Genomic DNA, 27,264 nt, shown 5'->3' with positions numbered 1-27,264 from the left:
CTGATACAGCGTCATCTCTCATCTGTGCTCTGCAGGCAGTCTGTACCCAAGCATACTAGCATTGTTACACTCCTCTGGGGCTGGGGACAGAGAGGCTGGCTTTTTCCACGTCTATGCCTCTTCACATGCTGTTCCTTTTGCCTGCTTCTCTGGATGGCAGTCTCCTACTTTAAAGTATTAACTCCTTCACAAAGCCTTCCCTGATGTGATGGTGAAAGTATAGCTCCCTACCTCCTGCTCTCAGAGCATCCTGTGCCTACTCATGTCAGTGCATTTATCACATAATCCTGGATGATCTCGTAAATTCTCTGTTTACTGCTTTAGACCTGGGGCTTCTGGAGCTCTGTTTTTAAATCCCCAGTTATCACAGAGCGTGCAGAAGGCCCTCGTCGTGTTTGTTGAATGAAGTAAGCAAGCAAGCAAAACATCAAGAACACAGCAAAATCAAGTGTGTTTATTTAGTGTTTTAGCAGATGCGATTTTCTGTACCTTGTCTACTCTAGTGAGATGAATTGCAAGAGCCTGAACTTACAGGTTCCTGCTGTTCCTGTTTAGCCATCTTAATGCATCATGGCTGATTGGACACATGGAAACTTGCAATTAGTCTTGTTTTGCCATGGTGCACACAGCTTTATCCAGAAATGATAACAAAAACACCACACAGCTGCTGGGTATTGTAGAGAGAGAGGTAACTTATCTGACCCTATAATCTCAACAGTGTAAGATTGTTACCTTTTGAAGGACTCTAAACCTGGCATAATATCTATTGGGAATCCTCCAGTAGGTACTATCTAAGGAGCCTAGGTCTCTGTGTGCTGACTACTTGTAATTGTGCTTCACTAGGTAGAAACCAGGAAGGGGTATCCAGTGCATGATGGCCAGAAGTTAAAGGGTCAAAATGGGAACCCAAGACAAAATCTTTCAGAAATAACTAGGTTCACCTCTTTATTAGCATCAAGCAAAAAACTTAGAAAATCATGTTCTCCATAGCACTGAGTTATCCCCTTGCAATGCCTTGGCAAGCTCATTTCCAACCCTGAAGGAAATCTAAAATCAAACCAAACAAAAATCTTGCCTTCTGCACCCACCCCTGCTCCGCACTCCAGAGCTTCATTCTTGCTTAGCCAAACCCATTTCTCTTTCTCTCAGAAGAAAGTGGGCTTGTTTTGTTGTACCTAAGGACGCACGTGAAATTTTATTACTGAGAAGAAATTAGAACTCAAAATAGCAGAATAGAATGGTCTAGAATACATAACAGTTTGCACTGAAACTTATACCAATTGTGTCACGCCGCTTAGTAATGTACCAGGTATGAGAAAGGCGGTCAACCTCTGTTAAGGCAAAGGAACAAGGCTTACTTGGTATGTTGTGTTGACCACACAGTGTCTAAAGGGAACGATGCAGAGAAAAACGAATGTGGAAACCAACTAAAATGGTCACTGCCATCAAAGAACTTTCAGGATTCACAGTGCATTCCCACTAACACATTTGATTTCAGGTGAGTGGAATTCCTAGGAAAGATTTGTGAATTAAGAATTAAATGTAGAATGAATGGTAAATGTCAGAAAGAATTTCTAAAATATTTAACTGACTCTCCTATGATATTTCTGCAGAGAATAAAATTTATGTAAGATGTAGTTGGAGGGCTTTTGAAAATTATCTAATTTGTGAGAGGTACACACTGGACCTCACAATGGGGACCCAGAGAAACATAAAAAGAAACATACACACATACACACAAATGGGGAAGTTTTACAAGATCCCTAAATAGGAAAAAATGTCCCTAGTCCAGAGTGATTAAAAGAAAAATTTCATTGAACTAAAAATGAAACGTTATTATTTAATACTATTTGGATATTTACTATTGCTTCAAATAATCTTACGAACATTATCAAAAATGCTATGAAAATACTCTTTAAAGCCACCTATAACTAATATATTATCATTTATATGTATTTTATTATTTATGCGCTTCTAAATTTGAGTTTAAGTCATTACTCAAATCAATAGCAAAAAAGGGACAATGGATAATAGAAAGAATGCTTTGTATTCTCATCTTGCTTTCAAGAGTCTAGGCATCTTTGTCATTAGAGCCGATGCTTAGATGTGAAATTGTTTTTACTGAGTTATTGATGACTATATCTACGCAGAGCCTAAGTCAAATTATAGTGTATTACGGAAGCAATAGCTTCCTTCAATTTTTTGCATTATTGTACTATGAGAGCACCTAAGCCCATTACAAAACTGCCATGAATATTGTGTCTAGACCATAAGTCATCTAGGTTTTAACCAAATTAAGTCTCTACTACATGACTCAGATTTAGTATCTTCTGAACAGAGCAATGCAATCTGTAACCATGGAATTATTATAAGAAAGAACTAAAACATAGTGCCTTATACACAATGGGCATTCAATAAATATTTGTTGAACTAAAGATATGGCCTAGACCTACTTCAAATCTCTCTTATTTTTCTTCTATAAGTAAATTAAGAGCTACCAATCTATAACACTTTTATTATGTCATTAGCCTTAATATATGAAAGGATATTCCTGAGAATTTGGAGCTCACATTAGAGAGAATAGAATAGACTAACACACATCTTCTGAAGGAGCAATGCATGCTTTTAATCTACACCAGTAGGCAATCAGTTTCTTAGCGGTAATGAAAATAAGTCAGATGTTCTTAAAACTGACTTCACTGGCAAGGATTACTCCACATATATTCACAAAAGGACTAAAGAATAAACATTTTTAAACAATAATGTACAGAATGAATTCCATTAGTGTTTAGAAAATATACATTTAAAAGGAGAATCAATATATATTTTTGAAGTCTCAACAATGAATTCTATTTTCTCTAAATTTTTACTTGACAAGAAGTCTTGGACTTATCAAGCCAGTGGTATGTTTTGTATCACGAGCATCTGAGGGAATTAATGTCCATTCAGGAATGCTTATCTTATGATAAACTTAGTCATTTAACTTAAATGGTGTTCTATGCAGAGATAAATGCCCAGGTGAAATTCATCTCCACTAAGAAGATAAAGAAGGAAGGAAGGAAATGGATTTGAATAAAAAAAAGGAAGAAAAATAGGTTAGGCAACTTGAGTTTCTTTATGGTTTCTTCTATTTAATGTAAGTACTTAAGAGGGGCTTTTAAGAAACACCTTTCTGGAAAGATTTAAAAATGAAATCTCTTCTCTCTTCCTGGACAGTGGCAAAGTGGCCTTGCCTAAAGGTAGGGGGGAGAATAAACTTTATTTTTGTAGTAATGAAGGTTTTAGAAGCTGGAATGAAGTTTGAGTTCAGATTTGTGAACTCCACAATCAGTTAATCAGTTAGGTTGTACAATTAAATTCTCATGATTTTTAAGAAGGCCAAGATCACCAATGGGTCTGTTTTTAATCATATAAACATATATATTTTCAATTCTATAAATATAAACTTACAACTATAAGTTCTGAGTATTCAAGGGGACTCAGTTAAAAAGGATGGATTATATTTAGAAAGTATTGTTTCTTTTTTGGAATAAGCACTCATATTTGTCATTTTTTTCATTTTTAAAAAAATTCCTATATGTACTAGCATCTTCTGTTTCAAACTCACCAGCAGGGAGTACTGAATAGGTTTTTCTATAAGATTCCTGTTCAATTTTCTAAATTCTAGTAGTGATACTTACCAGTCTCAAATTACACTGTAAGGAAGTCAGGATACTTTCTCTTAGCCAAGTAGCCAACACCACTGAGTAATTTGTCTGCCTAGGTGTGTGAAGAGTTAAATGCAAAACCTGAGAATTAAAGTTGGGCAGTAAAAGCAATAAGTGTTTTACTTCTATCTCATTTGGGACCTCCTAAGGGAAGAAACTAGTGAGCTATGCAGACTTGAGGGGAAATAAAAAAAGGAATTGTCCCAGTGCTATTCAGTAATCAATTGGAGAAAAAAAAAATCAGTCAGTATCAGGTAATAAAATATGGAATTAGGGTAGCGCACTGGCCTGAGGATATATCCTGTAGTAAAGGTTATTTTTCATGATTTATAAGGGTTTTTAAAGAAGCTTGTGGAATGCCACAGGAGAAATGAAGACTTCGGAAAGCTTTACATTGTTCTGCAAGCGGTTTCATAATACTTGTTTATGTTGTAAGGTGGGGGGGGTGGGGAGAAATTGTACAGTGAAGTGGAACGGTTATTGACCAGATTGATCATGGGAACAAATCTGCCGGTGGTAACCTTGTTTAATGATATGTTGCTGGGCTCAGCACCTTGCTGAGGCTGTGATTCTTCACTGGCTGGGCCCGCATGATGGATCGCGGCAGGAAGCTGATGGTGCAATCACTCACCGGCCGGGGCTGCCACCGCGCCGCCTGACACCTGTCCCCGCCGAACGTGGCGCCCCGCCCACTGGGAGACGCGAGGGCTCCTCCGAAGAGCACACGGGAGCTCTCTCCCGACCCTGCACCTTGCTTTCTAGGACACTTCTTTTAAGTTTGGATTTATGATTTTTTTCCCAGATGACTTGAATCCCCTCACAGCTTAGGCTTCTCACTGCCTTCCTCACATCCACAGCTCATTAGGGTTTATTTTACCATGGCCAAACAGAAGACCAAGCAAGGCCTTTAAATCTGAATATATGTGCCCTAGAAACCTAAGGATTTGGGGTATATAATTATTTTATAGAAAAATATAAAATCATATTTTATATTTTTCTATTTTTAATAAATGCATTAGTGGGGTAAAAAAATGCTAAGGTCGTTTGGCATGGTGTTGCATGGACCTACATTATTAAGCTGGGAACTCTCTAAGTGCAGGATCTGTGCTTTTCATCGTTGTATATCCAGCATCTCACACATAATTGTTTGCTCAAAAGATAATGGGCACGTGCAATTGATTTGAGAAAGAACAAACCAGTGTCAGTGAATGCTTTTACCCTGTGACTCCTTCACTCAGCCAATCTGTAATAATTCCCTGTTGCTTATGCCGTTAAACCTAAACTGGTCTCTCTTGTACAAGGTGACCCCAAATGCCAAACTTAGTTCCTATACTCTCCAACAGGAATGCTTGTGTGTAGTCAGGACTGCTTCATTGTTCCCATTATCCATGCTCACTCTTGACTTTGTGCTTGCTTTTCCTTTTCCCTTACTTAGAGTGTTCTCCTCTTTCCCTCCATTTACCAGCCCTTCTAGAGCCAGTGTGGTGCCACCTCTTACAAGAAGTACTCCTTGATTACTCGAGCTTTTATTTACCCCTTATATTAGATATTTGCTGTCTGCCTCCTCATCCTCCACTCCCTCCTTCTTAACAGTCTCATGTTCTATTTGGCATGGCTTGTGGCTCCGAGGATGCTAATTCCAGCCTTAGCTCTAAGAATGGGACTTGAGACGTGGGCTAAACCAATTAGTGCATTAAATTGCCATGATGGCATATTTGGGTCAGGAATGGGCATACAAAATTTATTAAGGTTTTGCTAAAATGCTAGGACAAAGATGCTCTCTTTTCCTACTGCACAATCAAACATGTTGGTTTAGGAACTTCTGGAAAACCTCTTGGGACTATAAGCAAGCTGGCTTAGGATGTGGCGGACACTGCTGAAAGTAAGGCAGAGAGAAGGAAAGAAATGAGAGATTGTTGAATCACTGAGATACTCAGGCCTTTCTGAAGCCAGTCCAAAGACCACTCAGCTTTATTCTTTTTGGGTTTCAGCTAGTTTCTTAAGGATTCCATTACTTGCAACCAAGAGCACCAGCATCTTCTCTGAACTCAATTTGTATTTATGAGAAATGGACACTGCTTGTTTTGGCTTTCCTATTTTTTGAATAAGCAACCATCTTCTCTTCATCAAAGTTGAAATCTTCTTCAGGGTACAACAGAGTGCTTTGATTCTTCTGTTTTTTGTTCTTGACACCTTGCACTGTGCTGGTATAGAGTAGGCACTCAGTACACACTCATGGTTTGAGTCCTTAATGGCAAACTCGTCATTTCTCTAGGCAGTGGTACCACATGCTTTACAACTTGCCAGGTCCATTGGCAGGGAGTGCTCCACTGGACTGCAGTACAGAAGTCACTGTCATCTTCTGTATCAATAAGATTTACAGACAAAAGTGATGAAGAGCTCTCTAAGCGGATTTCCACCATACCACCGTTCAACAAACATCTATTGACCAAATCCATGTTACGTTGCCTATTCTCTTGTAGGCATCTCAGTCTTGACTGATTAGATAAAGTGTTTCCCAAAAATGCCACTTGTAATTTTTGTTAAACAACCACCACTGCCCAGACTATTTTTTTTTTTAAGATTTTATTTATTTATTTTCCCCCCAAAGCCCCAGTAGATAGTTGTATGTCATAGCTGCACATCCTTCCAGTTGCTGTATGTGGGACGCGGCCCCAGCATGGCCGGAGAAGCAGTGGGCGCCGGGGATCGGAACCCGGGCTGCCAGCAGCGGAGCGCGTGCACTTAACTGCTAAGCCATGAGGCCGGCCCTGCCCAGACTATTTTATTTCTCCACTGCTTCTGCCGCTCTCCCACCTCCTTCGTGATCCAGGGCGGAAAGTGATACACACGAGAAACAGGCTTGTTAATAGACCCTCAAAAATTATGGCTGGCCAGTCAGAGCCTTTACTGACTATACATATAGTCATTAGAAATAAAAAAAAATCAAACAACAACCTCATTTAGATATATCATAACTTAGCACACCAGTGTTTTATGCTATTAAAACTAATATAGGAAAGTTTGTACATTATCTCAACTTTAAAGACTTCAACTTAAGTAAATTATATAGAGAATCTATAAACTTAATTTAGATGGAAGTCCCAAATTTCTAAGACTTTCTAGTCAGTCTCATTTCTTGTATGAGAAATATCATCAGATATAGACATATTTAAGGTATAAACTATTTTGGGAAAATACATTTCTGAGAAAGAATAAAGCATCTTGCTACACTCCAAGATAGTGATTTTCAAACTTTATTATGCATAAGAATTACCTGTGAGCTTGTTAAAATACAGATTCTTGGGCCCTGCCGTGGAACAATCTGACTCTGCAGGTCTGGGGTGGGGCTCTGCGTGAAGAGATATGAGATGATGCTGGTCCACATTTTTCGTAGCACTGCTCTGAATGGTACTTTGCCAGAATTTCCTCAGAATAGTCGCAAGTTTACATTTTTTCAGCTCGTTTGCCAATCTAGGTTATTATTGACACAAGTAAGTTGCAATGACGTAATTGGAAAATCACATTTCCACCTAAATTCCTTTGATTTTATTCAATTTCTCTACACAATTTAGCATCGTAGCTCTAGTAATTTTTCTAAATTACTCTTTAGCTAAAAAGAAAATAATAAGACTAATACTCTGAGTTTATCCATTGAGTTGAATGAATACCTGTATCCTGATTTGGTTACATGTTATATGTCTTTTTCTCACTCTGGCATTTGAGTCCTATCTTTTTTGTACTCTCTATTTTACTAATTACATTTCTTTCACTTGAGAAATACTCCTATATATATGATTATTTATATGTTACTAATAAACCACTATGCCAGTCTACTTCCAAAAATTGCATTAACAAGCTTTGTGTGCAATACCTTACAGAAAACAGCAAAGCTGGCCTTATAAGCCATAAAGAATCAAAAGCTATAAGACATTAAACAGAAAATAGTTGTACTGAGATCTACTGGGGGGAAACAGGAGATCTATGTTTCTATGAGAAACATTTTTCTCATAGAAAAATGAGAATTGTGGCTTTCCAATGGGGAGTTCAATTGTGGTGTGGTCTCCTTAGCTAGCTCACTCAACTCACTTCTGAATACAATTTTTTGAAGGTTTTGCCCTGTCTTTTAGCCAAGAGGTGCTTCAAGAGGACTGAACCTGAGAACGAGATTCTGCACCCCTCAAAAACAAAAATTGAAACAGACAAAAAATGGAGCATCATTCATACTAACCAAAAACATTTTTAAGCTCTGGCTTTTCATATTTTCTAAATAGTCTGTGTCCTCCTTCACTCCCACCAATGTGGCATCACAATTTTATTCTTTGAAGAATGCCACTGTGTGTGTGTGTGTGTGTGTGTGTGTGTGTGTGTGTGTTGAGAGAAAGACAGAAATGTATAGACACTTTTATCCACTGAACAACATCCCCTATTATTTAGAAGTAAAACCTCTCCGCTTCTCTTCCCTCAGATGTGGTCTCACCACAAGTGGCTGTGAAGAACATAAAAACATTTCCCTGCTATGGCTTCTGGATCATTGGATGATTCGCCTAGTGGCCATGTTGGCAGCTTTGGGTCTGTTTTTGAATATATCATATATTAATAAAGGCAAAACGAAGTTAAAACTTGTCCCCCGTGTGGTATCTCCTTTTGGCTTCTCGGTCAATTTTTGGGTCTATGTCTATACTTCAATAAGACTGTCAAAAACCCAATGTAAAAACGACAGACACATGCTTACATCCAAAGCCAATCAAAATTGCTTTCACCCTCTCACAAAGTTTCTATTTCATTTAACCATAATCATCTTTCAATCTATATCTATTTTATTTGTAAGTCATAAATGTAATTCAACACAGAATTGAAACTACTGGTATTCAAGAAAATGGCAGGTTTCTCTCTATGTATACATAACATCTTCTTGAATAAGAATCTTAATACAGTGATATTGTAACATGAGGAAGAGGACATTTTTCATCTTATAATAATAAATGACATGCTAAAGGAACATTCTGCATCATGAACACTTTATAACCACTGGTCTTGTGTGATGGTTAATGTAAAACAAAACACAGAATTAATTATGAATCTAGTACAGCCTACTGCTAATTATAATAAAGTGGTGTGCATTTTAAAGTTGCTTCTTTATATTTTAGCATCTTAAAATGGACTATCCTAATAGCTACAATATTTAAAAACCCTCCAGATAATACTTAAAGTCCTGGGGAGTTTTTTGTTGTTGTCTCTTAACATTGCTACAAATGAAACTAATGCACACTTTGTTTTAAAGACAGTGGTTGACGTTGTTTGTATTTACATACAATATATCCATAAATACAGTAATCTATACAATTGCTTAGCATTATGCTTATTTAAATAATGTCCATTAATTTTCTTGTCATTGAAAGCTTATTAGAAAACACTTAAGATTTTATGCTCCTTTTCTTTCCAGTTCTTATAAAAAAAGAGAAAATGGCAGTATAAATTACCTTTTATCAATATATCTTCCTAAATATGCTCATATAAACATTTACCCCAAATGATTATTTGAGCCATCAGCTTTTTAAACTGTTGTATTATGCCAGATTCTTGCTAAAATAGGGGAAATATAAAAACAAAAGTGCTTTATAGGTGCAGGCCTGTTTTATAGAAAGATATTTATCAGCTAAAATATTTAATCATCCTTTTTTTTTTTAATACAATTTGCCAGTTTAAGAAAAATACAAAAAGCATAAATTGATGTTTGGGAACATAATTAAGTTTGCAAATTTCTAAGTGAAATTTAACATTGCTAAAATATAAAATTCAGGTGTATTGATATAAAAGAATATTCTAGTGTCAAAAAAAGAGAAACATTTTAAAGGCTATTTTATTCCCCACTCTTGTTCTATCATTTTAATCAATCAGGCTTTATGTAAAAATCACAAGGAAAAATATTAAAGCATTGTGGTGGGTGTGTGAACATATGTGAGCATCATTGAAAACCATTTAATAATCCCAATGAAAGAAGTAATACATTTTAAAATCTGAGACCTCCTTATGCAAATCATTTTGCCTTTAGCCATTTCAAAAAGAAATGAAGGACCTAGAAGATTTTACAGTTTTACATAACACTGGTGAGATGGTTGTCAACTTTGATCTTACATTAATTAGTTAAGATCTTGACTGATCATAGCAAAAGCAAACTCAAAAATATGGTCTCCAGCTAAAATGAAGTACAGCCACAATCTGTAATGATGAAAATTTCCACTTTACCTTATATTCTCTGTGTTTCGTGTACTATTGAATGGCCTGTCATAACATAGTTCATTGTCTAGTAAAGTGATTCACAATGATATAAGTACATTTTTTAACCTTGTTATATAGACATCAGGTTTAATATTAGGTTGTTATACACTTAAGCCATTGGGTATAAAACAAGCATATTTTGAGTTTTTTCTGTTTAAAGACTAAGATGTGAACAAGACTTTACACACAATGTAATTATGGGAAACTAGGTTGTGGCTATACTTGTATATGTCCATTTTAAATGAAATGAAATCTATTGTGTTAGGATTAGCTGTTTTGTTTCATTTTTTCCCAACATAAAGTTTATGCTACGATAAAGCTTAAAGCTATATTGAACTTTTAGAAAATATGACCTTTCTCTTATATGTGAGGAACTAAACTTTAAAACTCACTAAACAGCCAATCCCTGCAAAGAATTTCCTTTTCCCTACAGGTAGTATGCAATGGAGCCCAAATGACAGGACCCCATCTGAGCGTCCCCAGCTCCCCCAGTCTGCACAAACCCACTCTATCAATCATGGCAGGATAATGCATAGTGGTTGCACCTGTGACAGGAAATGATTGAGTGCTGAACACAGGCCCTGCTCCGCCTGTCGCTTTGTGCGTTTGTATTTCTCCAGGGCCGGTTTGAGAATTTTCAGAACTTGGGGGTGGGGAAGGAGGGATTCCTATTGTATTTTGAAAAAGAAATAATAATGTGTTTTGATTATCAAGACATAACACAAAGGAGAAATTAGGCAGCAAAATGCCCCAGTCTGCTCAGGTGCGCGAGATCGCTGGTCCAGCACAGGATGCAATATTATGAAGCTGTAATTTAGTTTAGATAAGGAGAGGATGCTGACCGTGGCCTTTCTTTTGGAGATGTCTCACTCACCCAGTGGCAAAACAGATATTTGTGCCTTTATGATCACATAAAAGAAAAAGAACAAAAGGTTAGAGCTCACCTATTGTCAAAAAAGACTGTCTAATCTAACTTAGTTGAGAGATCGCAGGGAAAAAATTATTTTTTCATCTTGTAAGGTCTTCCTGCAGTTTTTTGGAAACCTCTGATTGAATGTCATAATCTAGTTATTTAAATGAGTTAGTGCCATATCTGTTGTTAAGAAATTGGAATTACAGTATACAGTTTAACTTTCTGCTAATTCAGCCATTTATTGAAAATATATAGGTGATGAACATATATTTTAAAGTGCCTACTTTACAGCATTCAATATTTTGAGTAGATCCTTCTGTGTAGAACCATATGTGTTTTTCTATTATACAAGAATAAAATATTGATAATATATTTTATTGTGTACATTGTTCCCATAATTCGAGTTTGGGTTTCTTAAATGGCAAATGAAGACTTTGGTTAAAATAATATGACCTATTAAAGAATGTTGGAGGGCAGGGAATAATAAAGAAGTAAAAAAAACCACCACACTAATTGAAAACTCTCCCCACTAAAGGGGAGGAGGGAAAACAGTAACAATCAAATCAATAAATCTGGACACATAAACTCAGTTTCTCGGGGTAGATTTCACATTTTTGTCTGAACTACCATTCTCTGCATTACAGGGCATCACCACACGCTCAGACTTCTAACAAAATTTGTGGAAGAGAGTAAACTGTTTGCTGCGTACGCTTTTATTTTTCCTATTCAGTATTATTACCTTCCACTTGGCCTAAATGCAAGCAACTAAAATACGGAGAAATAAAAAGATTGCAGCGTTTTGAGGGCTAGCTTGTTCTAGGACAATCGGATTTCACTGGGCAATGTGTATGCAAACACACACGTCCCGTTCATTTCATTGTTTCCACTGCGGAGAATCTTTTTCGCCGCTCTCCACGCCTTTGTTGACCCATCGCCAGGAAAGTTGCGTGGCTATAAATAGACAGAGACAGCTGATTAAGAAAGCGGGGGAAACTGACTTTCTCTGGGTGCTTACGGATCCATCACTGCGAAGGGGATAGAGGTGGAGGGGGTGGAATAAAGTAAACTGCGGGGCAGTTTGGCTCAGTGAAACCCAATTCCTTCGTCCCAGAGCTCTTGTGCTCAGATGTGCGCGACTCTCTAGACCCTAAGCCTTTTCCGTCTGCAACGGGGCATCAGCCAAACCCACCCAGGGTGGGAGTTCAGGCTGGTCCGAAAACGGGGAGACATGCGGGCTGATCAACAAGCCGGTGGGCTCGGCTAACAATCTAGAGCCTTTGGGGGCTCTAGCCTTTGGGCCCCGCTGGTCCCAGCCTGCCCTCGCCCGGCCCGGCGGCGGGTCGCGCCCTCCTCCCCATCCTGTCGCGCACTGTCCCCGGCAGGGGACCGGGGCCGAGCCGGGGCCGTCCCGGTGCGCGCCGGGCGGGACCCCTCCCCCGCTGTCCAAAGCGCCGCAGCTTCCGTCCGCCCAAACTGGGGGCGTCTCCTCCATGCCCCCACCCCAGCTTAACCGCAGGAGGTGGTCTGCGGGGCGAGGGCGGCTCGCTGCCCCGGCTGCTGGGGGCCTGGAGGGGCCAGCGCGCCCCGGAGTGGGGGACTGGGGGGAAGAGGCCGTGGAGCCGCCGCTCGGCTGCGCGCCCTCCCCTCCTTCTTCGGGGGGCTCCCTGCTCTCGGCGGCGCGAGGACCCCCGGCCCGCGCCCCCGCGGGGACACGCAAGGCGAAGGCGTCTTGGGACGGCGCCTCGCCCGGGGCCCATCACTGTCCCCGCAGCCTCTCTCCGCGCAGCATCCGCCACCTCCGACAGCTCTCGGGGGCCCCTCTTGGCACCCCACGTCGTGTTAACTGACCAGGAGACTGACTTTAATTGCAGAGTTAAACATAAATCAGGAGGTGCAAAGAAACTCGCCTTCCTCCCACTAACCAGCTAGGAAGGGAGGCCGGAGAAACAAAAGACGTGAAGGAGCATTCAGCTGCTTCTCGGGCGGCGCTGGACTCGGAGGCGGGGGAGCGCGGCGCGGCGCGGCGGGGGCTGCCGCGGGCCGGGTTCCCCACCAACCCCGAGCAGGGGGCGGGGGGCGAGCGGAGCAGGAAGAAAGACAAACATCTGGGGATTGGACCATATGCCGGAGCTTTGTCTTGTCCTTCAAAGTTCGGCTGCCCTTGAAGTGATTTGTCAGGCGGCCCACGGGTGACAGGGAGGATGCTGGGCGGCGAGCGCGGGGCGGGAGGCGCCCGGGGCTGGGGGGAAGAGGAGAGGGCGGGCAGGAGGGGAGGAAAGAGGGAGCAGCCGAGGACAGGGGGAGCAAAGTGACCCCACCGCCCGAGGAAGAGAAGAAGCCAGAATCCGCGGAGGTGCGGAGCCAGAGACCAGGGAAGCGGGTGGTCCAGGGGAAACGCGATGACGGCGAAAAACAGCAGGAGGGATACAGAGGTTAAGGAAGAGGAAAGCCGAGCAGAAAGGGGAAAAAAGGGGGTGGGGGAGGAAATAGACGGGGGGGGGGGCGACAATTGGAGATAGTAATTGAGGTGTCTTAAGAAAGTGTGCATGTCTCCTATTTTAGGAAAAGTGGCTTTAAGCTACGCCCCCCCCACGACCACCACCTTTTTTCTTTCTTTTTTGCCCGCCAACCGCTGAACTGATTAGACTGTAATTAAGGCCATAAAGCCCTCAGATTATCCACCTGTTTATTCACTAAAGTCGGGGTCTCATCAAGCAAATTAGCTGCTTCCAGGCTACACATTGGGCCTCGAGCTGGCCTGATTAATGAAGTTTATTGGGAGCTGTTAAAAGCATTAACTGGAGAAAATCTCAGCAATTCGTCATATTTAAGGGATGGAAATTAAATCTTACTATGCAAATGAGAAAAAAATTTTAAACCATCTTTAGGGGTTACTATCTGCCTCTTATTTTTCTTTAAAAGTCTGTTCAGGAAATAGGCATTAGAACATGAAGCATTATTTGAACTTAAGTTATCAAAAATATTCAATCCCACTTTATTTGGCGTTATGATGAGAAGTGAAAAAACGTTAGCATACTCCAGTTCCCAATGCAAAGAGATTTTTAAGATACCCAATCACAAAGCCAACTTGCACAAGAAACTCAGTTCTTAAATTAATGTAGCCATCTACAGAATGAGACTGAGGGGTAGTCCTTGAAGGGGCTTCATGTTTGATTTGGGGGAGGGGGGTGATGAAATCGGCAGCTGAGAGAGGAGGTGAGTTATGTAAGTGTCCTAAATAAGGAGCAGATGTGAGAAAACAGAGTGACATGAAAAAGCATCCCCAACTAAATCAGTATTCTTATAAACTGGCTATAGAAAATGTTTCTGTGCCCAGTGTTTGTAATCATAACTGCTGTGGTTCTTCGGATAGGTCTGGGAAGGTGTGATTAACAAAAATAAATAAGGGAAGTGAGGAATATAACCAAGTGGAAAGAGATGTAGTGCGGATTGAAAACATATCCAGAATTTGTAAAGTTTGTATTTACTTTAGGTGCTGCTTGGTAATATAATTGCCGCACAAATGTTTATTAATAGTTGCAATTATGGAGGTGAAGGGAGTGTGGTTTCAGGATATTAGTTAATCTTGAAAAGGGGGAGGTCTTTTCTACAAGAGTAACGAAAGTCTGTATATAGATGTCTTCTATTTCAACAAAATATTGAACATAAAAATGTACAATGAATAAATTTTTTAGTCCATGAAAAGCTCATGGAAATGCAAATCTTTGAAGATTTCTTTTTAAATCTTTTCTATTATTTTTTCTAAATATTAGTGCAGTTTGAAATGTTTGCTTAATTAATACATTATATATTTAAGGACAATGTTGTATGTTTTATAATTTTAGTAAAATATATATTACAGTATATGAAATCTAAATACTATATGAAGCAAAGGGGCAGGCATAGCTAATAGAAAATTAGATAATTTTTAAGAGTATTTATCTCATCATAATAGTCACCTCTTACAGAGTTACTTCTAAAATAATGGATAGATTTTTATAGTTATTCTTACTAATATTGTCCTTCAAAATTGATCTTTAAATAATTCTAACTTTTTTATTTTAAAAACTTAGAATGTTGAGATTTATTAATTTCTCTCACCTTAATGAAGTCACTTACAGTCAGCTAAGGAAAGTAACAGTAATCATTTATATTAATATTTCTGATTTAAAGATTCAAAAATATCCAATTTATGTATTCCTCCCCTTTGGTGAATATAATATAGCTTTAAGAAAGCAGAAACCTGTAAATTTAGTCTAGAAAATTCAATAACAACACCCAAAAGCATAGGTAACCTTGAAAAATTGTCTTCATTTGTCTTAATCTTTAAAAATCTTTAAATTATTTGTTTACTGTCTCCCCCAAATTCCAATATATTCTAAATATGAACCACAAAAATGCCTTTTGGTTTCTATTAATACTATATATTACATTATTTGGCCTATAACACTGTGATTTTGTAACAAATAAACTGTAAACCTTTTTATTTAATATTGGAAATAAAATAATCATTTAAAATACTTTTGGTTAATGACTATAAATTCTTGATAAATGCATCTGATACTGTCCATTGAATTGTTTAGAATGCATTTTATACTTATATTCTAATTATTAAGGGAGTATTCAGTAAAGAAGGCATGTATGTAAATTTAATTCATTTTTGTTCACACAAATTTAGGTTTAAAAAGACTTATTTTTCCTATAATTTTGAAGTAACAAAGAAAAACAATTATCCTTTGTGCTGAAAATTGGTTATTTATTAGGACATGGTTTTGCTTTTATATTTGACTTAAACACATAAATGAGAGCAGAGAGACAAGTAAAATTTTCAGAGGGTATTTAACAATACATTTTCTATAAACAAAATTTTAGAAAATATCTTATGTCTCACACTTTTAAGATCAAAACATTTAGAAATGATATTATACTGATCTTAGAATACTTGTCATCATGGTAGTGTGTGTTTAACAATTCATTTAAAATATGGATATTTTTGTACAAAGATAATTTGCCTTTAGAGTGTACAGTCATCCAGAGTGGGCTTCTCAGCTGCTAACTAATGGGTATCAATTATTGTCATTTGTATTTTTGATCTCTAGAGTGGTATGGATAAAGAAGGTCAAAACGGTCCCCGATGAAAAGAAACTTTTAAAACGTTTGGAAAGTTAATGAATTGGATTTCCCCGCGCTTGAAGATATTAGGATTGGGAAATCAAGACTCCCATCAGCCAAGTCAAGAATATTCACAGTTGACAGGAAAACTCAAAGTTTCTGTCTTCCTCACCAGAGAAATGCCCTCCCATAGTTAAAGGTGGTAATTCCTAGGAACAATTATATTAGCTCAATGAGTATGTTTCATAAGCAATAAACTTGAAGTACACTCAATCTAATTTTTGTTTTATTTATTTCATGTAGCTCTTCATAAGTGCTCGAGAATGCTTCTTGTAAAAATATCCCTTTCACTTTACAAAACATGTTTTCTGCTTTTAATCCAATTACAATGTTAATAAACCATAATTATTGTTGCAACAATTTGTTGCATAATTATTGTTGCATATTATTGCAACAATAATGCAAGTTCAATGAAATGCACAAAACTAGGAGAGATGTGCAATAGTCCCCTTTTTTCTTTGATAGCCTTTAAATGATTTATTAAATAAAAATGCTACTTCAGTTTGCCTTTAATAACCAGTATTTCCTTCACCGATTAGTCTCTATCTTCTTAAATATTCAAAATATTAGAGTATAAAAGAAGCTCTCTCCATGTGTTCTTTAGGACCTATTGCATTTTCATAAGAGCCTCCAAAAAATAGTGTTCTAATGCATAGTTAATATGATTAATTAGTTTTAAAAATATATTTTGTATTTGTTTTCATAGAATAGTATATGGACTAAAGAAAAATGGCATATACCTTTAAAAAGAAGCCAGCATGTCCATAACATTCAGCAAATATGTTTAAAATGCTACGTTTCATATTTTGTTTCTTAGAACTGATAGCGTCTCTGTAGACACTGACTTAAATGTTACAATTTACAGTTCAAAACTGTTTTAGTCCCTTTAATGTTGCAAAATTATTAATGGATAAATAGATACACGAAGATAATAAATTGATAATATTTTCACTCTCAAATATGCAAACATTGCTCAAATGAAATACGTTTCATTATTTTATAGTTCCAGGGCAACCTTTTGAGTTCAGAATGGTCCGTACCGAGATTTTATTTTGATACATGATATGACTTTATTCTTTCATGTGTTGCAGAAATCCGAAGGAGGTCGGGGGGGGGGGGCCTCTTTTTTTTTCTTTGATGTAAGTCTAAATTGCAACAGCTAAAATGCCTTCCCATAATTGTAATGAGATCAGTGGGTTTTAAGTATGGAATGAATCAATTATTGTAAGCAGAGCCCCTGCGTAAATCAGTGAATGCCAAGCCAACCCCAGGATTATAAAATAAATCTGTGACAAGTAGTCAAGGTTTCAGCATAGTCTCAATAATGAGGATTAAGTACTTACTATCAAGTGAAAGCAAAGTTTTATTCTATTCACTTACTAAGAAATATGTGCATATTCATTAAAAGAGGTCAGACTGAGTGAGGCTTTACAAAAGGAGCACCTAGCAGCAGCATGAAAGGTAAAAATTGATAATAAATATGTCTAGTTTATGTTAAAAACAGAAAGACTCCAAAAGCATATTTCATGAAATGACAGTACATTTGTGATTGACAAATAACTATATTAACAATGAAAAATAAAGTAGTTTTTTACATTTTTATTTTCATCAAATTCCTTAAAAATAAACAATCAAGAGGTTATCACACGAGAAATCAGGACTGCCCATTGTCAGTCTTAGCAATTCTTGGAATTTGATATTTTTCAACTAGGAAGAACAATAGAGTGTAAAGTTTTAACAGAACTGAAGACAGAGACAAACATTAATTTCATTAGTTTTGATGCACTGCCAAGAGGCAGACAGATTCTAACAGGGTAAGGAGATTCAGTTTAAATAAGATAGTTCCCTCGTGCACACATTCCAGCAGAGTCTCTTTGCTTTTCTCTCTTTTCCTTTCCTTTCAGATAGCTGTCTTCTGTTAATTTGCTGTAACTAGTTGTTTAGTAACTTTACAATTTACTGTTGTAAATGGCAAGTCAGAAACATAAACTATAGTGGCATATTTCTGTGTCTTTACAATTTACTAACATACTTTAATGCTTATGATAGGGTTTATGTGTTAAAAATATGATCAAAACAAGATACTTTTTCCTGGTTTATTCTGTTCCAATTACACACTTCTTGAAATTATTTAGGTTCTGCATCATATAGAATCAGAGAGTAATTAAACTAGTAAATATTAAACTTAAAATCTTAATACACATAAAAACTGTAATATCAATGCTCTTTGATTACTTTTACATATTGTTTCTTATACTATATTTATATATTTTTTCTTTTTTTTAAATTTTTTCTTTTTTGCAGTAACATTGGTTTATAACATTGTATAAATTTCAGGTGTACATCATTATGCTTCTATTTCTGCATAGGTTACATCATGTTCACCACTTTCTTATACTATATTTATATATTTCAGGCATTATACACAGAAATAAAAAGCATGATTCTTTAAAAACATGGAATAAAGCCTTATACTAAATTAATTCAATACTCACAACACTTCATACATAACTTAGTGAAAGGATAAATTTATATTTTAAGAACTTTTTGTCATTTGGGCCATAGTATATACAAAATAAAAAGAAAGTATAGTACTCTGATGTTTAATTTTTGCCGGTTAAAATTATGTTAAATTAAATATGCTAAATTAAATTGTGTTTATTTCTCTAGCGAGAAAATCACGAATTTTGTCATAGATGTTATAGATATTTGTGAAAAAATAAAACCTGTGTAATAGGTAGATTTTCTGTGAAAAATACAATACTTAAATCATATTTTCCCACCAGGTTTTTTCCTCAAAAATAAACTGTATTTTGATATTCTTACATTTTAGTTTTCTATTTTTCTATATTTTGTTTCAAATATGGCCCTATCGTTTTGGCATATGTGTATGTCATTTTTATTTTGAAACTAAGAGATCTATTATTGATGTACATGTATAAACGTGAATAGATATCTCAAAATAAATACAAAACTCACGAGTGAAACCGAGAGAGGAATACTTACACAGACACTGTAAATGTATGCCTGAAACAGCTAAAATCAACGTCTGCGAATTCATATTCAAAGGCAAGTGTTTAAGTCGTGTGCTGGAGTTGAAAAAGAGAAATGATTTCGGAGTAGTGAAATTTACAAATAAAAAGATCACCGTGTCTAGTGCGTGATGAAGGAATTGAAATTTGCAGTGAAAGTCTGACATCTGGCGGTCAGAAGGAGGATCATCAGAAGAGAAGGGGGGACCATGGTGAGGCACCTGCTGGCTTTTATACAATGAAAACCAAATTAAAAATTATAAGAAATTCTCTTCTTTTTTCCTAACCTTTAGACATTTTACATATCATTTTTGCCCCATCCTAATGATTTTACCATGAGTCCTTTTTTACATTTACATTTCCTAAATATTGTTTAAGATATTTGTTCCATAGGATAAAAATATTGGTCAGCACTTATTTTTTAAATAAAAATGAATACGCACTTAGAAAAAGTTCATTTTGATTCCAAAGGTGTAATATGAAACTAACTTTCTATGAATCAATTTGATAAGTATTAAACTACTCCTAAGTCTTTCCAATAAACAAATGAAAAAATTAAAAATTCACAAAGAAATTTAGTCATTTTTAACAAAAAGCAAGAATGACAAATGACATTTTTAACAAAAAGCAAGAAAGATTTTAAACTTTCAGTTGAAAGGTAATCCTAGTTCCTGATAACCATTTAAAAGATAATTCATAGAACAAAACTATCGATAAATAATACCCTCTTAGCCCATTAACTATTTTTATTAAAATGATTCAAAAGAATCACAAAATTGGTACAGCAAATTAGGTTATATAACTAAGAACCCACTACAGTGGAATATGTTTATACCATGTGAAATTAATCCTACTTAAATTATGTGGTAAGTGAACTACAATAAAATTTTGAAAAATAAAATTAGTAATATTAATATTTCATAAGGTAGATTTTTCTAAGATTGTCCACCTTATAATTTTAGTATGTCCCTCAAATAATTTTTAAAAATATTGCTATATCAGAATAACAACAAGCTTTTTTTTTTCACCCTTAAATTTTAAAATATAAAACTAGGAATTAATGCAGAATTTGGTATCTTCTGCATATTCAAAGTGAAATGAAATAGCCAGAGAGGAAAGCTTTTGCATAATTTGTTTCTTAAAAGATTTGACCAGTGTGAAAACTGTTGGTGGTTTAAAAAACATCCTGGTAATTGCCTCAAATCCCCATTTGGCTCAGCATACGAAGGCAAAATCTTAGTGCTAAATTGGTTGTTTCTGGGGAGTCTCTTCAATGTCTTCATCTCAGAGGCAGTGTGACACTCAGAATAGAGAATGCTGCTGATATATGAAAATGTTCCAGTCATTGTAGCATTTCATGAATCCTTCTGTAGTGGCAGACAAGCAATAGTATTATAAGATCAACATCTGGCTCTTCTTCATTTCCCCGTGGCTTTCAATTGAATTAGTGTATCGGGTGGATGATCATTCTGGGTTGGTTATTGGTCTTCCTCATTGATGCCATTTGCATAGCGCAGGAGATTGAATTCATCGTTTATTGTGAATTTGCTGAATGAACTTTCAAGAGAACATTTCAGAAACTCAGGAACACTCAGCAGTGTGGATGGGAGGGATTCCCCCCACCGCTGCAATCAAAGACATAAAACCATGTCTGTTAATTTATTCGTACAAAGTTGATATTCCCACAAACTGAAAGAATCTTGAAAGAATTTTTGAAAGCAAGAAATATTTTCACCAATAACATAAACCCTTGTTCTGTTCTTACAGCCCAAGTAATTTTAGGAAGGCTTATCAAATAATAAAAACCATAGTTTTTTTTTTTTCCTTTGGAGACATTTCTTTTTATTCTTACGTTAAATAATTATTGATGCAATTACACTATGTATGAAAACTCTCCAAGTGCTTTGAAGATAGGAATTCTTTCTTAGCAGACACTTGTGAATAAGTAATACAAAGTAATTTCAAAGTATTTTAGAATAAAAACAAGTCTATATGTCCACTAATAAATGCTGGCATTCATTTTCCTCACAAAAATACCCAAAGTTTTAGGGGCCGGCCCCGTGGCCTAGTGGTTAAGTTAAGCACGCTCCACTTTGGCAGCCCAGGTTCACGGGTTCGGATCCCAGGCACGGACATATACACCGCTCATCAGCCATGATGTGGCAGCGACCCACATACAAAATAGAGGAAGATTGGCACAGAAGTGGGCTCAGGGCCAATCTTCCTTGAGCGATAAAAAAAAAAAGAGGAAGATTAGCAACGGACGTTAGCTCGGGGTGAAACTTCCTCAGCAAAAAATAAAAACCCCAAGTTTTCTTTTTCATAAAAATGAATATATTTTTGTTCCAGAATATACTTTTTGAGGACTTTTTGGCTAGAGAGTGCATGTTCTTCCCTCATAACACCCTGGTGTGAGCTCTCTGCTATTTGCATAGGTCTGAGGAACAAGGCTGATAGCAGTTTTTGCTGGCCTTCTCTTTCTCAGTGCCTGGCACATAGTAGGATTTCAGTGATTATTTTGTAAATGAAGAAATAAATAATGAATGAATGCAAAAGTGCTTTTCTTTTTTTTCCTCCCATACCGGTAATTTTTTCCTAAAAGAGAATATAAAATTCTGAGACGTGTCTATCCACATTTGAGAGAAAACAGTAAGATAAATCATTACAACACACACACAGTCACATGATGTGCAAAGGTTTGAAAATTCTTTTCCTTGGACGAAAAAATGAAAGAGATGAGAATCGTATATCACAAACCTTCGCCATTAAGCAATCCTTGGGGTCCATATTATAGAAGTAGGTACATGAAATAGGTAATGTTTTAGCTGCTAATATCTGCATTGATAATGTTTATACAGTGAGTTGCCATCTGCTCCATGAACATTTGCACATATTAACGGGCCCTGAGCTTGCGATGATATATTTTACATGCAGAAGCATGTCAGAAATTTGTAACAGATCAAATACGAGGGCCCGTAATAGTCATTCCATTATCATGTTAACTATAATCTGAACATTTGGTTTTGTGATGATTTTACTATAAAATTATATATTTTTAGAGCCCTCTTTATTTCCATATCTTCCCTGACCACATTATTTTTTCATTTTGATTATGTCCTATGAGATTGACTCTCTATGCTTCTCATTTGCAACCAACACCCCTGTTTTACTATTTAACTATTTCAGTAATGACATAGTTGTCTTTCACAAAGCGTTGTAAGTTCTCCAGATCAGGGTGTGTGTCTCCCCTCTTTGGCATCCACATAATATACTGAAGAGGGTTTTGAGAGATAATGCTAACTTTTGAAGTGCCAGTACTAAATATGCCCTGGATATTGGTTTTTATAGAAATGCTGCTAAAATAATACAGATTATGTGAAGCATTAAATGTGTTTTTGTTTGCTGGTTCATCTGATGTTATTTGGCCCCAACCTCAGTCCCTCTCTGTACATTAACCTATTTTTTTCCACAGCCCTAATCACTATAAAATTATCTTGATTTTTTTTTTTTTGTACTTGTTTATCATCTAGCTCCTTCAGTAGCTTCTAAGCTCCATGAGGATAGGGACCTTTCTGCTTTGTTCATAGCTGAATCCTCAATGGCTAGAACTATGTCTGTCTATAGTTAAGTGCTTAATAAGTGTTAATTTTCCCTTATCCACTCCGTTTAGAAGTGATACCTTACTAGGATTAGATTCATGGTGTTATAAGGGAATTTAGAGTTCGTTTAATCTCATTCCATAAATCCCTGAGAGATACTCATGCGGCTTCTGCTTGTATTTTCATGACAGGAGGCTCATCACATACGGAGCAATCTGAGCCGTTGTTGGAAAGCTCTGGTTTTTAAAAAGATCTATCTTCTCCTGACTTGAAACCTGTCTTGCTGATACATTCACATCAGGTCTAGTTTTGATCTACGGAACTACAAAAGCAGGTCAATTTCTACATAATTACTCTCCCAATGTGTTCACACACACACACACAATTATTTTCCTCTTTGAATAAAATATTACTGACATTGTTCATTCACTCTGCAAGGTGCCCCAGACAGGAACAATCCCTGCCTTAATATCCACATAGTCAAATGGGAGAGACAGATAATTAAACACATTATGTTCATAACACATGTTAAGCACAATGCTTGAATAAGAAGTACAAGATCAAAAGGAACAGAAGTAAAATCTGGTCCAGAAGAGACGCAGCCCCAAGTTGTGCTGACTCAAACAGATGTACAGTGTAACACCCTTCTGCATTCTCCCCCACGAGATGTACATTACATAGAAACACTTCTGAAATTGGATTTGTGTGTTTTTCTAGATATGATAACATAGTAAGTATGGCCTCCATAGAGTCGCAAGTCAAGAGGAAAGTCTACCAAAAAGAGCACATTACATTTGGTTTACTTATATATAAGATTGGCTGTTACCACCATCTGCTAGAATTTCATTTTGTTCCAATTTTTCTGTGATCTCTTGAAAGATTAGATTGGCTTGCTAAATATGGTACCATATTTTTCCTAATAAAATAATGTGTGATTCTCATAGAGAATCTTGTGTGTTTCTGGAACTTTCTTGTTTTTCATATGTACTTTTAATTTCCTATCACAAAGATTTTCTTTATAAACATTTAGATCATTAATCAAATGCATAGCTTCTTTAAATAATGCATGTCATCAGGCATATCGCACAAAGCTGTTGATCATAAATTTTTGAATGGAGATGCTTAGATGTTATGGTAATATACTTCTAACTAGACTTAATCAGGGTGAAAATCTTTTGCAGGATGGAAATTATCTGCTGTTATAAGGATTTGCTTCTAAAACTTTTTCCCCCAAAGTTTATTGCTTACTTTCAATCTTAATATTTTTGTTTTCAAATACGCCTGCCACTTCTTCTCATTCATACTGGAACATACTATTCTCTTCATATTCTCTCAACACAAGGTCATGCTCTTTTGCACCATTATTCTCTTCTATTCTCTCACTTTCTGAACTTAGTGTTTGACCCTTGTTATGGAATCCAAATGATCCTGGAATTGCATGGAAAGAAACAATGACTTCTTTAACTCTGAGGAACTTACACCTTTGGTCATTCCACAGATTTTAGACATGGTGAGAAAACAGCAAAATTAACATAAAAGAAAGAAACATAAAAGGAAGAAGGAAACACGAAAAAACAAGCCACACAGAAAGATCTTTCATGATTGTGGCAAGTTTTATTTTCCAAAGATAGCCACCATAATATCTCTTGACCTATAGACTCTTCTAGAATCTTGACACTCCCCCATCAAAAGATGAAGCATAATTTCCTTTCCCTTGATTCTGGGAAGGCTAGTGGCACACTTGCAAAAATAAAATAAAATGAAGCAAAAATGATACTGCGCGACTTCTGGGCTAGATCATAAAGAGCAATGTAGCTTCCATTTGGCTTGTTTCTCTCTAGAAATCTTCAGCTGCCTTGTAAGCAGTCTGACTACCCGGAGGCCACCATGTTGGGAGGAAGGCCAAACTAGGCCGTGAGCAGAGACCACATGGGGAGTTCCTGAGACCGCATGAAGAGGGCCCGCTCATTGTATCTCCTGCCCCGCCCCTGCCACTGCTCCTGCTCAGCCACCATCTGACTACAATCTGAGTCCCATACCAGAACCCTCCAGCTGAGCCCCTCCCAAATTCCTGGCCCACAGAAACCATGAGGAATAACAAAATGAATGTTGTTGTTTTAAGCCACCAAATTTGGGGGTCATTTATCACGCAGCAATAGATAACCACAATGACTTTCAGACACTTGGTGCCCAAATGAAGGTGATGAAGGATAATCTTGTTCTATGCACAGCTTTAAAAGCAGTGTAGGCTGAAATGCAGAATTCTCTGGTCTTCTAGAGAGGCCCACCAGCTGTTAATATTTGTACTATAGCAGTATTTATCCTTATGTTTTACTGTGATTTGTTAAATATTATTGAATTTTATAAAATATATATCACGTTAGTGTAGTCTCTTAAAAATCAGCACCCACCTCTTCATTAAACCTAGCAAGAGATTTTACTATTATGTTCTGTAATGGTATGTAGCCAAATGGAGCGCTTTTAAACTCTTTTAAATGTATTATTCAAAAAATGTGGTAAATTCTGATATAAAGAAGCACGTATCAGTTAAGATTATTTCTGCAGTAAATTATAGAAACTCCTCATTCAAATTGGCTTAAACAAGAAGGAAATTTATTATCTGAAGAAATCCAGAAGTCAGAGACCTGCAAGGATGGCTTGGGCTCCTGTTTCTTTCAGTCTCTTGGATCTGTCTCCTCTGTGGGTTGGCGTCATCCTTACACTGGCAACAAGAGGGCACTACATCCAGACACAGCGATGTCCAGAAAAGTCTCTTACGATGAATTCTTATTTTGAATGAAAACTCTTTAGCATTTAAAATTCATTCATTCAACAATTATTTATTCAGCACCTGATAAATGCCAAGCAATAATCTAAGTGCTTGAAATGCAGCCACGAGCAAAACAGTAGACCTCTCCTTGTATCTCATTGGACATAAGTGGGTCACATGGCACCCTTCAGCCAACCAATGGACAAAGTTATGAGACCACTGTGATTGATGGAAACCCAACCCAAGGTGTTCTAGGGAAAAGGGTCACTCTCTCCTAAATCATGTAGGGGAGGGGTCATCACTTGAACAAATTGGGGCTTTTCTAGCAAAGATTCCACAGGAAAAAGGATATTCAATAGGCAAATAACAGTGTCTGTAAACAGAACTTATAAGAATACATTGTTATTCAATTTGTGAAGACCATATGATAATGTAGAAGCATCTTGATACATAATGTTAGATTACATAACCAGGATTTTTTAAAGTATATATAAAATGACCACAACTATATTTTTAAAAATCTTGGCATATTCACAAAGACCAAATAGCAATATTAAAATGCTAGTAACAATATTGCCTGTAATTTGGGTGATAGAACTATTTGTGTGCTTATGTGTTCTGTTTGTGTTTCCACATTTTCCCCTAAATTTTCTTTAATGAGCTTGTTCTTTTTTAAATAGTTCTTTCAATGAAAAATAATTTCTTGTCAACTGTGTCCAGTTACATTATCTACTGCTTAATCTAAATCAAATAAAACAAATTTATGGAGCTTGAAGTTTCCCAGTCTCAGATCATAGCAATGACATCTTTTTTTTTCCTTCCTGATACTTCCAGCTCAACCAAGAGACAAGCAATTTTAAATAAAGAGGAAGGACTCCTTTGCCAAGAATCTTTAGGTCAATGATCAGGAATATATGATATTGTAGAGTTTAAATATTTATCAAAGATTAAGATGATTATAAATTCACTAACTATATATTCTTAGAACTATATTTGGTTTTGGTTAATGTTAACATATATTATGTTTGAATTAATTAATGATTTACTGGAAAATCTGTTTTATAGTATAAAGAGAAATAAAAACCTTTCTCAAGCATCCATATTATGATACGTCTGGAGCCAACTAATGTCAGGCCTAAAAATAAATCCTATATAGGGGCCGGCCCGGTCGCATAGTGGTTAAGTTCACACGCTCTGCTTCGGCAGCCTGGGGTTCACAGGTTCAGATCCTGGGCGTGGACCTACTCACCGCTTCTCATGCCATGCTGTGGCAGCATCCTACATATAAAAAGTAGAGGAAGATGGGCACAGATGTTAGCCCAGGGCCAATCTTCTTCAGCAAAAAGAGGAGGATTGGTAACAGATGTCAGCTCAGGGCCAATCTTCCTCACATACACACACACAAAAATTATATATAGTCCATCCATCTCTCCTTCCCATTACTCTTTGGTTTCAGTTTTCATGACTCATGTTCGAGGGGCTAATTAAGACCATTCAGGCTGTTGGGAGACACACATTCTCTTGCGAAGACAAACTATGAGAAGAAAAGGCAACAAGCCTGTTCTCTACCACTGTAATCAGAATAATCCACAAAATACACTCTGAAGAAGTGTTTGCAACCTAAAAGAAAATGAGTATCATAATTTCTCAGTTTCACTAACACACCTATACTCATTAGCAGAGCTCAGTGTAAGACTTTGAAAAAGTCATATGGAAGATGAAACATCCAGTGGTTTGCTTTTCAAAGATGACTATCAAAAAGCAAACTCTCACATCAAATGTAAATTGA

Source organism: Diceros bicornis, chromosome 38 (assembly GCF_020826845.1).
Source record: "Diceros bicornis minor isolate mBicDic1 chromosome 38, mDicBic1.mat.cur, whole genome shotgun sequence".
NCBI classification, from domain to species: domain Eukaryota; kingdom Metazoa; phylum Chordata; class Mammalia; order Perissodactyla; family Rhinocerotidae; genus Diceros; species Diceros bicornis.
Note: the sequence above shows the minus strand (reverse complement) of the source record.